The 13,416-nt window shown below is 37.7% G+C and overlaps 1 pseudogene across 1 annotated transcript; it reads left to right on the top strand.

Moving 5' to 3' along the window:
- Positions 1-7,869: 7,869 nt before the first annotated feature.
- Positions 7,870-9,549, top strand: LOC103259353 (annotated as a pseudogene). The gene has a single exon (XR_504232.1). The product of XR_504232.1 is annotated as a set1/Ash2 histone methyltransferase complex subunit ASH2 pseudogene (transcript).
- The last annotated feature ends 3,867 nt before the right edge of the window (positions 9,550-13,416 follow it).

Below are 13,416 nucleotides of genomic sequence, written 5' to 3'. Positions count from 1 at the left end.
GGCCCTCTGAAACTTTCTCTCCCCTCACTTTCACTAGGAGGTGCCCAACATAAAATGACAGAAAGTATGGGGCAGTTCAGAACATGAAGCATTATGAGATACTTAAGTACTTAAGAAAAATCATGATGGTATTCATTTTACCTATCAAATTCACAAATATTTTAAAGCTAGCATTCAGTAGTAATGTGGGTATAGCAAGTTGAGCATCTAATGTACCATAAGTGGAAAGTAAACTGGTGTAACCTTCCTAGAAAGCAATTTGCCATGTGAATCAAGAGATGTCTTAAATAGACATACTCTTTGACCTAGTAACTTGTCTTCAGTGAAACACTCCTAAGAAATAATCAGATGTATGAATAAAGATGTAAGACCCCTCTCTCTGAGAGAGCATATGCAGAAGATAAATGCAGAAGCTTGCAGAATATGCAGTCCAAGGATGTACAAGAAAAAGAAGAGGAGCCAGGGAGAGGGTTGGATAGAGGATCTCAGATAACCTGATGTATTGAAAGTCAATGGGAGAGAAAGCTTTAGAAAGTTATTGTAGTCAAATGTTAAACACTAAACTGAAGCCAAATAAGTTGAAAAATCATTTTAACTTAGGTATTAAATAGAATTAGTTACTTTTTAAAATAAAGCAATAACTAATAAATTTAGTTGTAAAGCGATTGTAAGATGTGAGAGCAGTTTTATCGAGGGTAGAATCAGATAACAAGAGGCTGTAGTGCAAGTGAGTGTCAAGGAGTAATAGGTCTGAGATGTAAACTGTACTTCCAAATACTTGATAGTAAAGAATTCAGTCAGCAATCATTGATGGAGAACCTACTCTGGGGTGAAGGTGGGGACAGTGAGAAAACAAAGATGAATGAAACCCAGCTCTTTGCACCAAGGAGTTTGCAGTCAGCTAATTTACTTACAGAGTGGCTTCAGTAGGGGTTATGTGTTTCTCAATGGCCTCCGTTGCATCAGTGTTTAAGGTTCTCCATTTTCTTCCCAATGTGAAAACTTATAAATTCCTCTTCTTGGTTTATTTATTCTCTAGTGGTCTTCTAACTCATTGTTGTTTGTCCTTGCAGAATTTGTCTCAACTTTTTGCTAGTTTAAAGCAAATAAAAAGTCCACATTTTTAAACATCCTGGGTTGCTATGACTCTTTCAATTAATGAACAAAGAATTTTCTTTCTTTAAAAAAAATTATTCTATTCATCCTTCTGACCTCAGTTATTTAAACTGTGGTGAAAAGTGAATTTAATGATGCTGCCAACTCATAACTTCATATGACAGAGTCCAGTATGAAAGTCATTTGGTTTTCCAAGTGGAAGCAATGACTTCACATGAGTTCAGTCACACTCTCTCCCTAGTGGTCCTCTGTTCAGTGGTTTGCATTTAAGAAATGACAGGGTGATCAGTAGACCTTGGTCAATAAATCAAAAGGATGTCACTGGCATATTAAACATACAAACTCGGGTAAAGATTAATTCATTCAGGAGATTCTGTGGCTGGTCAGAGTTTTAAAGCCAAAACATAATTTCATTTCACTCATAAGATAAATGGGAATGGACATTATGGCTTCTGATTGAAGCACCTTTTAATAAAAGGTAATGTGGAGGGTATTTATCTGAGAATAATCAAAGTCATTCGAGGTGAAAGAAAGCTCCCTGATTTTCCAGGGCTTACATTCTAAAAAGGAAGGGACTTCAGGGCTAATTGTGATCACTTGATAGTGATTATGAGAATGATGCACTATAATTTGGAGTCTTTGAGCAATATTGGTTGTGCTTCACTACTGTTTTTCAATGCTGTTGCGAATGATTTTCTTGTTTACCTCTGCCATTCTGTCTGCTATTTCTTTGAGACCAGCCCTTACACTGAGTCTACTTTTTCTATACTTTTTTTTTTTTTTTTGTGGGAGAAAAGTAATAGGTTTTATATAATGGCTTATGAGTCTACTTAATTGCTGATTGTGCTATTCCCCTCATTTCTCTTCTACAGAGTTTGGCAAGCAAATGGATGCCATTATAAGAGCTGTTTCTTTGTCATTCAAGGTCTATTGTTGCCATCATTCCAGAAGTAATACTTCAAGAGCAGAGCCCTGAGTCCTTCTAATTACTGCTGTCGACACAGTTTTTAACTTTTTCAAATTACTTTTGGACTAATTCTTCCCAGTACACTCTCTCTCTCTCTCTCTCTCTGTCTCTCTCTCTCTCTCTCTTTCTCTCTTCCCTCTCCCCCCACCCCCTTCTGCAAATACTCATTAAGCTCTAGGTAGTATGCTAAACTCTGGAGACACAGGGATAATAAGAAAGCTTTAGACTTGGAGTTTCTGCAGAAGTCATTTCTCTTGGGAAGTACCATGGAGGTGTGTAATTAAGCTTGCTACAAAAATCTGTGAATAAATGGAAGCCTCCATTAAAGAAATAACATTTAAACAGAGCTGAAGGATTAATGTGCCATATTTGCCTGTGATTAGAGAGGGCTGACACTTTTCCCATTATTACTTTATTAAGTCTATTGGTGCCTCTATTTTTCTCTTGAAAAAAAAAATAGACTTTTTAACCTCACCATTGCATGAGTTTTTATAAAGAGCTTTTGGAAAGGAAGGAGTCAGGAGTTTTGTAAGAAAACTAATAACCAAGCCAGGCTCGGTGGCTCAGCCTGTAATCCCACGCCTTTGGGAGGCTGAGGTGAGTGGATTGCCTGAGCCCGCAGGTTCGAGACCCGCCTGGGCAGGCGAGACCTCATCTCTACAATAAATCAAAATGAGCTGGGCGTGGTAGCGCACGCTTTTAGTTCCAGCTACTTGGAAGGCTGAGGCAGAAGGATCGCCAGAGCCCAGCAGGTCAAGGCTGTGGTGGCTGGGAGCAGCCACTGCACTCCAGTCTGGGCAACAGAATGAGACTCCAACTCAAAAAAAAAAAAACAAAAAAAACCTAATAGCCGAGGTCCCAAATCTCCTAGTTGATTTTTTGCTTCAATGATCTATCTAGAGTTGTTGGTGGGGTATTTAAGTCCCCAGCTATGATAGTGTTAGAGTCAATATATTTTCTTAGTTTTCCTAGAAGCTGCTTTATAAAGGTTGGTGCTCATATGTTGGGTGCATATGTTTAGGATGGATATTTCTTGTTGATGAATTGAACCTTTTATCATTATATAGTGATCTTCTGTATCTTTTAAATTTTTGATAGTTTAAAGAATATTTTGTCTGATATTAAGATCACGACTCCTGCTTTCTTGTGTGTTCTGTTCACCTGAAAATTTGTTTTCTACCTTCTTACTTTAAGTCCACGAGACCATAAATGTAATTAAATGCATCAACAGATATTAAATTAGGAATTACATGATTATATCATTAGATGCTGAAAAAACTTTCAATAAATTCCAGCATCCCTTCTCGATAAACATCTAGACATAGAGGAAGCATATCTCAAAATAATGAGAGCCATCTATGATAAACCCACAGCCAACATATTGCTAATGGACAAAAATTGGAAGCATTTCCCCTGAAAACTGGAGCAAGACAAGGTTGTCCACTTTCACCCCTCCTGTTCAACATAGTGTTGGAAGTCCTGGATAGAGCAATCAGACAAGAGAAGGAAATCAGGAGCATTCAAATAGGAAAAGAAAAGTCAAGTTATCCCTCTTTGCAGATGATATGATTCTATAACTCAAAAAACCAAAATAATCTGTTAAAAATCTTCCTGCATAGATAAAGGATTTTGGCCAAGTCTCAGGGTACAAAGTCAACATGCAAAAGATAGTTGCATTCTTATACACCAACAACAAACAGGCAGAGAACCAAATAAAAAGCACAACCCCATTCACAATAGCAAGAAAAAAATGAAATACCTTGGCACCTTCCTAACCAGAGAAATGAAAGACTTTTACAATGAAAACTACAAAACACTGCTAAAGAAATCCGAGTGGACACAAACAAATGGAAAAATATTTCATGCTAATGGATTAGAAGAATCAACATTGTTAGGATGTCCATCCTACCCAAGGCAATCTACAGATTTAATGCAATACCCATTAAATTACCAGTATCTATCTTCTCAGAACTGGAAACGACGATATAGAAATTCATATGGAAACATAAATGACCACAAATAACCGAAACAGTCTTCAGCAAAAGAAACAAAGTGGGGGGTATCACACTCCCAAACTTTAAACTTTATTATAAGGCTACAATAATCAAAACCTGGTATTAGTACAAGAACAGGCATATAGATCAATGGAACAAGATAGAGATTCCAGAAGCAAAACCTCAATTTCTCAACCAACTCATCTTTCACAAAGCCTCAACTAATAACCACTGGGGAGAGGAGAATTTATTCAATAAATGGTGCTGGGAAACTGGCTGACCACATGCAGAAGATTAAAGCAAGACCCCTACCTATAACCATATAAAAATTATCTAAATGTATCAAACACCTAAATATAAAACCTCAAACTCTAAGAACTTTAGAAAATGCAGGAGACTCTCTTATGGAAATTGGAACTGGCAACCAATTGTTGATCAAAACCCCAAGTGCCCATGCCATAAGAAATGAGATAGACAAGTGGGACCTCATCAAACAAAAGCTTCTGCAAAACAAAAGAAGCCATCAAGACAGTGGGGAGACAGCCCACAGAATGGGAAAAAAAATATTTGCCAACTGTATATCTGACAAGTGCCTAACATCTGGTATCTGCTAGGAACTCAAATGTGCCGAAAAGTAAACAACAAACAGCCTATTAAAAAGTGGGCAAAAGATATGAATAGACACTTCTCAAAAGAAGACACATGGGCAGCCAACAGATACATTAGAAAAAACTCAACCTCACTAATCGTCAAAGAAATGCAAATTAAGACCACACTGAGCTACCACCTAACCCCTATCAGGGTGGCCATCATCACTAACTCAAAATGCAATAGATGCTGGAGAGGATGTGGAGAAAAGGGAACACTTCTACACTGTTGGAGGGATTATAAACTAGTACAATCTTTGTGGAAAACAGTGTGGTGATACCTAAAAAACCTTAAAATCAACCTTTCATTGACCCAGCAATCCCCATTCTGGGAATATACCCGGAGGAACTCAAATCACTCTATGAAGAAGATACTAGTACACGCATGTTTATTGCAGCATTAGTCACTACAGCCCATCGAAAGAGGGTTGAATTTTTTTAAAATGTGGTATATATACATGATGGACTATTACACAGTCATAAAGACAAAATTATGAGCTTCACCACAACTTTGGACTTAGAGTCTATAATACTCAGTGATCTATCACAGAAACAAAGAGTTGAAACCACATGTTCTCAATCATAAGCAGACCCTGAAAAATTATCATAATACTATAAGAAAGGGATTGGCATTAGTAGGAAACTGCAAAGGAAGTGGGGACACACTTCATCAATAAGTGTACCTGATCTCAAACCAGGTGAAATAGGGACCAAAGTGAGACCCAAACTTTACCTATACAATGACCATTTGTATACCTAACCTTGAATTGTACCCCACATCTTAAAAATAAATTTTTAAAATTGTTTTATCCATATGTAAGAGCCCCAAAAGACTCTCCTGAGTAAAGTATCATATATTTATTTTAAAAAAGAAAACTAAGAACAATTGTGACCAATGACATGATCTTACATATACAAACTCTAAATGTTCTTCCAAAAGACTCCTAGACCTGATAAAAGAAAAATTCAGTAAAGTGGTAAAGCTTCAGGATACAAAATTAATACACAAATCACTTGCATTTCTATACACCAACAATGCTTAAGCTGATAAACAAATCAAGATCTTTTGTTTTTAGTCGGAGTCTCACTTGGTAGCCCAGGCTGGAGTGCAGTGGCATGGCATGCTCATGGCCACCCCAGCATCGACCTGCTGGGCTCCAGAGATCCTTCTGCTTCAGACTTCCAAGTAGTGGAACAACAGGCGCATGCTACCATGCCATGCTAATTTTTGATTTATTGTAGAAAGGAGGTCTCACCAGTTGCCCGGGCTGGTCTCAAACCCGCGGGTTCAGGCAATCCACTCGCCTCAACCTCCCAAAGTGCAGGGATTACAGGACCAAGCCTGGTCCAAATCAAGATCTTAATCCCATTTACAATGATCAAAAAAAAAATTAGGAATACATTTGATAAAGGAGGTGAAAGACCTCTACAAGAAAAACTACAACACACTGATGAAAGGCATCATGTATAATACAAATGGAAGACATAGGAAAATCAGAAAACATAGGAAGAATCAATACTGTTAAAATGACTATACTGCACAAAGCAACCTACAGATGCAATGCCATTCTTATCAAATTACCAATGCCATTTACCACAGAATTCGAAAAAAAATTTTAAATTCATATGGAACCAAAAAAGAGACTCAATAGACAATGCAATCCTAAACAAAAAGAACAAAGTAGGAAATATCATGTTAGCTGACATCAAATTATACTACAAGGAATAGTAACTAAAACAACATGGTACTGGTACAAAAACAGACACATAAACCAATGGAACATAATAGAGAACACAGAAATAAAGCCACATACCTAAAACTAACTGATCTTCAATGAAGTCAACACAAATAAACAATGGGGAAAGGACATTCTATTCAATAAGTGGTGCTGGGAAAACTGGCTAGCTGTATGCAGAAGAATGACACTGACCCCTATCTATCTATCTATCTATCTATCTATCTATCTATATAATTAGCTTAAAATGAATATAAGACTTAGATATAAGACCTCAAACTTCAAAAATTCTAGAAGAAAATCTAGAAAAACCTTTTCTGGACACTAGCCTAGACAAAAAAATATTTGGTTAAGACTTCAAAAGCAAAATACAACTAAAACAAAAATAAACAAATGGAACTTAATTAAACTAAAGAGCTGCTGTACAGCAAAAGAAATAATCATCAGAGTAAACAGAGAACCTATAGAATGAGAAAAAAACAGAATTTATAAAGAATTTTTTAAAATAACCTCATTAAAAAGTGGGCAAGGAACATGAACAGACATTTCTCAAAAGAAGATTTGCAAGCAGCCAATAACGTGAAAAAATTCTCCATATCACTAATCACCAGAAAAATGTAATTTTCCCTATTGTAAAAAAATTTTTATTTTATTTTGTTATGTAGATGTGTGATACAAGTGAGGACTAACTACATAAGTAGGCTGCATGCAGCTGAAATTTGGGTTTCTAACCAGTCCTTACTACCCCTGGGAGTGAACCAGGCTCCCTTTGTGTTGCCATGTACCCCCTGTACTCCACTCATCCTCCCACCCTTAGCAGTGATCAGCAACTGCCAATCCTTCCTGTGTGCTAATGTGTCTAAGTTCAGGGCCCACTTTTGAGTGAGAACATGCAGTATTCAGTTCTTTGTTTCTGTGATAGTTCATTTTGTATTATGATCTCCAACTCCATCCAATTTGCTACAAAGTTCATGATTTTGTTCTTATGACTGCGTGATATTCCATCGTGTATACATATCACATTTTCTTTATCCAGTCCACATGCAACAGGCAGTAGGGTTAGTTCCATGCTTTTGCTATTGTGAATAATGTATCAATAAACATGCATGTGCAGCCTTATTTGTAGAATGATTTATGTTCCTCTGGGTATATTCCCAGAAGAGGGATGGCTGGATTGTATGGGAGGTCACTTTTTATTTCTTTTAAGAATTGCCGGATAAGCAGTTTCAATCTGCAAGTACCACTCTGCTCCGATATTTTGCTAGGAGCAGGCACCTGGGATGTGGAAGAAGGTCTGAAGCCAGGTGTTTCAGTTGTAGGCTTTTCTGGAAAGTTTCATCCATCTCTGGGAGAGCAGCAAGAAAATATTCATGGAAGAAATGAGTTGTGACTGTTGGCTGGGAGACAAAATCAACACAGCTTTGGGGATGCAAACTTGGTTGATGTAAGTGGTGGTTTGTTGACAGAATCCTCTAATGGAAAAGATAAACTAGAAGGTGCTGGGGATACTTCAGAGGTGATGGATACTCAGGTGGGATCCGTGGATGAAGAGAATGGCCAACAGCTGGAAGAGGTAGAGCTGCAGTGTGGGATATGTACCAAGTGGTTCACTGCAGATACATTTGGCATAGATACCTCATCCTGTCTCCCTTTCATGACCAACTACTGTTTTCGTTGCAATGTATGCCATCATAGTGGGAACACCTATTTCCTCCAGCAGCAAGCAAACTTGAAAGAAATGTGCCTTAGTGCTTTGGCTAACCTAACATGGCAGTCCAGAACAAAGGATGAACATCCGAAAACCATGTTCTTCAAAGGTAAGGATATTATATCATTTATTGATAAATACTGGGAATGCATGACAACCAGACAGAGACCTGGGAAAATGACTTGGCCAAATAACATTGTTAAAACAATGAATAAAAAAAGAGATGTATTCTTGGTAAAGGAACACCATGATCCTGGGAGTAAAGACCCGGAAGACGATTACCCAAAATTTGGACTTTTAGATCAGGACCTTAGTAACATTGGTCCTGCTTATGACAACCAAAAACAAAGCAGTGCTGTGTCTACCAGTGGGAATCTAAATGGGGGAATTGCCGCAGGAAGCAGCGGGAAAGGAAGAGGAGCTAAGCGTAAGCAGCAGGATGGCGGGACCACAGGGACCACCAAAAAGGCCCGAAGTGACCCTTTTGTTTTCTGCTCAACGCCTTCCCCCTCATGACTACCCCTTGGAATACCCATTTAACAAAGATGGCTATCGGTATATTTTAGCTGAGCCTGATCCCCACGCCCCTGATCCTGAGAAGCTTGAATTTGACTGCTGGGCAGGAAAACCTATTCCTGGAGACCTCTATAGAGCCTGCTTGTATGACGGGTTTTGTTAGCCCTACATGATTGAGCTTCTCAATTAAAGATCTCCGATGACTGACTGACTGTGGTTGGAGAGAAGGGCTACTCCGTGGTGCGGGCCTCTCATGGAGTATGGAAAGGTGCCTGGTACTTTGAAATCACTGTGGATGGCATGCCACCTGATACTGCTGCCAGGCTGGGTTGGTCCCAGCCCTTAGATAACCTTCAAGCTCCCTTAGGTTATGACAAATTTAGCTATTCTTGGAGGAGCAAAAAGGGAACCAAATTCCACCAGTCCATTGGCAAACACTACTCTTCTGACTCTTCCTAAAGACACAGAGACGGCGAAGTCATTGCCTAATACTTACAAAGATAAGGCTTTGATAAAGTTCAAGAGTTACTTGTATTTTGAGGAGAAAGACTTTGTGGATAAAGCAGAGAAGAGCCTAAAGCAAACTCCCCATAGTGAGATAATATTTTATAAAAACGGTGTCAATCAAGGAGTGGTGTACAAAGACATTTTTGAGAGGGTTTACTTCCCAGCCATCTCACTGTACAAGAGCTGCACGGTTTCCATTAACTTTGGACTGTGCTTCAAGTATCCTCCAAAGGATCTCACATACCGCCCTGTGAGTGACATGGGCTGGGGCGCTGTGGTGGAGCACACCCTTGCTGATGTCTTATACCATGTGAAGACGGAAATGGATGGGAGGTGCAGTCCTCCCTGGGAACCCTGACCAACTACCTCTTTTCAGACATGGACTTTCTGGGGAATAGTATTGAGGGTTGTGTTTTTGTTTTTGAACTGTCTCAAATATTCCCAAAGATGCTACAGAACACAACCTCTCCTTTTTGCAAGTTAAAAGACTGGGTAGGACTGTGGGAGACCCCTGCCCTCCAGTGTTCTCATCCCACTTCAGTAAATGCTCTTATTGTGTGTGCCACAAGCCAACACCTGCGATCCCAGGATCCTTTAAGCTCCCTGTGAAATTGTTGCTGTACCATGTACCCTTCCAGCTGGGACTTGTGACTTTACTGTAGTTTCTAAGGAGTGCATAATCCTCTCCAAGTAACTTATTTAAAGACATTTTCCTTTGTGCGCATTGGTTCCATCCCACCTTTTTCCAGGGAAGTGGTGTGCCTGTTTTGGAGAGTAGCTGAAATCCATAGCTGTACATTCCAAGCCAGTCCGATGAGCTGTTTCCTTCTGGTATGGCTTTGGTTTTGTCAGTAATTTTGAAATATACCTTTGAGCAGTGGGATCTCTGAAACTAAACTATTAGATCTCTAGAACTGTAATTGTGAACAGAACTTGCTTGCAGCTTTAACAAATGAGAGTTTCCTCCCAAATAAAGCTTGTTTGGAAGTTAAAAAAAAAAAAGAATTGCCACATTGCTCTCCATAAGGATTGAACTAGCTTGCACTCCCTCCAGCAGTGTCCTGCATCAGCATCTGTTGTTTTTGACTTATTAATCATAGCCATCCTTACCTGAGTTAGGTCATGTTTCATTGTAGTTTTGATTTGCATTTCTCTGATGACCAGTGAGACCGAGCACTTTTTTCATGTGTCTGTTGGCTGTTTGTATGTCACTCAAAAACTTTTGAGAAGTGCTTGTTCATGTTCTTGGCTCAGTTTTTTTGTTTTGTTTTGTTTTGTTTTGTTGTTTCACTTTAAGTTATTTGTGCATCCTGGATATTAGACCTTTGTCAGATGCATAGATGCATAACTTGCAGATATTTTTTCCCATTCTGTGAGTTGTCTCTTTACTCTTTTGATGGTTTCTTTTGCTGTGCAAAAGTTTTTCAGTTTGATGAGTTTCCACTTGCCTATCTTAGCTTTTATGACATTCACTTTTGGGAACTTCGTCAAGAATTTGTCGCCTACTCCAATGTGCATAAGAGCATTTCCTATGTCTTCTTCTAGGAGTCTTAGACTTTGAGGTACTTAATTTGTTTAGAGTTGATTTTTTAATATGAGAATAGGCAGGGATCCAATTTTATTCTTCTGCATGTGGTCAGCCAGCTTTACCCACACAATTTGCTAAATATAGTCTCCTGTCCCCAGTGATTATTATTGGTGGCTTATCAAAGATGCATTGGTTGAGAGAACATGTTTTTGCTTCTGAAATCTCCATCCTATTCCATTGGTCTGTGTGCCTACTCCTCTACCAATACCAGGCTATCTTAGTTATTGTAGCTTTGTGATAAAGTTTAAAGTCTGAAAGTGTAACACCTTCTGCTTTGTTTCTGCTTTGTTCCTTTTGCTGAAGATTGTTTTGACTATTCATGCTCAATTTATGTTTCCATACAAACTTCTGTATTGTCATTTTCAGGCCTGAGAAAATTATGTTGGTAATTTTATAGGTATTTCATTGAATCTGTAGGTTTACTTGGGTAGAAATGGAAATCTTGACAATATTGATTTTTCAAATCTATGAGCATGGGATGTTTATTCATTTGTTTGTGTCATCCTTGATTTCTTTGAGCAGCATTTTGTAGTTCTTATTGCAAAGGTCTTTCTCTTCTCTGGTTAGGTGGATGTCAATGTATTTCACTTATTTTGTGGCTATTGTGAATGGGATTGTGCTTTTTATTTGATTCTCTTCTTGTTTGTTGCAGGTTATAGAAATGCAACTGTCTTTTGCACATTGATTTTGTAAACTGAGACTTTACCAAAGTCATTTATCAGTGTGAGGAGGCTTTTGACATACTCACTGAGATTTTTAAGATATAGAATTGTATCATCCAAAAAGAGGGTTAATTTAACTTCCTCTTTTACCATTTAAATACCCTTGATTTCCTTCTCTTGAATAACTGTTCTGGCTAGGACTTCCAGCATGATGTTGACCAGGAGAGGTGAAAGTGAACGTCCATATCTTGTTCTTGTTCTTAGGGGAAATGCTTCCAACTTCTGCCCATTGAGATAAATGTTGGCTGTGGGTTTATAATGGCTCTTACTGTTTTTAAGAATGTTGCTTCTATGCTTAGGTGCTCAAGGGTTCTTATCAAGAAAGGATGCTGTATTTCGTTAAATGCTTTTCTGTGCCTAATGATATAATCATGTGGTTCTTAGTTTTATATCTGTGATGTGCTGAATTACATTTGTGGTCTTGTGAATGTTAAACCAGTCCTAGAACCCAGGAATGAAGCCCATCTAGCCTCAGTGGATGATCCTTGAGACATGTTTTTGGATCCAATATGCTAGAATCTTGTTGAGAATTTTTTACCCCTATGTTCATCAAGGAGGTTGGCTTGTAATTCTCTTTCCTTGTTTGGCCTTTGCCAGGGTTGTGTATCAATATAATGCTAGCTTTATAAAATGATTTTGGGAGTATTCCATTATTCTCAATTGACTGGACTACTTTTAGTAAGATTGGTATCAGCTCTTCCTTTATGTTTTGTGGAATTCAGCTGAGAAGTCATCTGATCGGGGCTCTTTTTGTTGTTGCTGTTGGCTGGAAGATTTCTTATGACTAAATTGATTTCCTAGATTGTTATTGGTCTGCTTAGAGTTTCAGTTTCTTGCTTCATCCTTGGAAGGTTGTATGATGTCAGAAAGTCTGTGGTTTCCTAATTTCATTTTCTAATTTATTTGTATACAGATGTTCATAATAATCTGTGATTTTTTTTTTAATTATTCAGGGTCTATTGTGATTTGCCCTTTTCATTTCTAATTGTTTTTACTTGGTCCTTCTTTCTCTTTATATTTATTTATTTGTTTGTTTGTTTTTGGTCAGTCTGGCCAAGGGTTCATCAATCTTGTTTATTCTTTCAAATAACTAGTCTTTTCCTGTTGATCATGATATTTTTGTCTTCTCTATCCTGTAAATTTTATTGGTAATCTAGATTCTTCTGCTGAAATTAGGATTTATATGATCTTGTCTTTCCAGCACCTTTGGGTATGACATTAGGCTGTGTACCTATGATATTTCTGATTTATTGATTTTTGTGTGAAATGCTATAAATTTTCCTTTTAACACTGTTTTCATGCATCCTAGAGGTTCTGATAAGAATTACAAGCCAACCTCAAATGTATAACTATTTGGGGAAAAAAACCTAATACACATAGATTTTTAAAAATTATTTTACTCTTAAATAATCATAACAGTTTATTGATGGAATGTGTGTGACTATTAGTCACCATAATTTTTTCAAGCTGTATTCCATCACCCCTTTGTTCTTTTTATGTTCATTTTATGTTCACTAAGTTATGTGTGGTTCTTCTTTTTCTCCCTCATGTATCTGAAAGAGTGCCTGGCATAAAGTAGATGCTGAATACTTAGCATATTAATTTGCAGAAGCATTTGCATTGAAGCAATCAGGGTTTCCATCATACCTTTGCTATAAATAAGCTATATGACTTCAGACTTAGCCTCTTTGAGTCTCCATTTTTATGTTTGTAAAACAGATATAGTAAAAGTGAATGACTATCTTGATTATCCTAACAATTTAATGAGTAAAATGTTCAGCATAGTGGCTGAAATTTATAACTGCTTATTAAGTGACTCTTTTTTTTTACTTTCTTTTTTTTTTAAATTAATCAATATTTTTTATTATGGTTTTGTGGGGTACAGTTAAGGGTTAGGTGTACAATTACGTTTCAT

The sequence above is a fragment of the Carlito syrichta genome, unplaced genomic scaffold, assembly GCF_000164805.1.
Source record: "Carlito syrichta isolate Samal-C Ts95f unplaced genomic scaffold, Tarsius_syrichta-2.0.1 Scaffold86248, whole genome shotgun sequence".
Taxonomy (NCBI): domain Eukaryota; kingdom Metazoa; phylum Chordata; class Mammalia; order Primates; family Tarsiidae; genus Carlito; species Carlito syrichta.
Note: the sequence above shows the minus strand (reverse complement) of the source record. Positions and strands in the feature narration are given on the sequence as shown.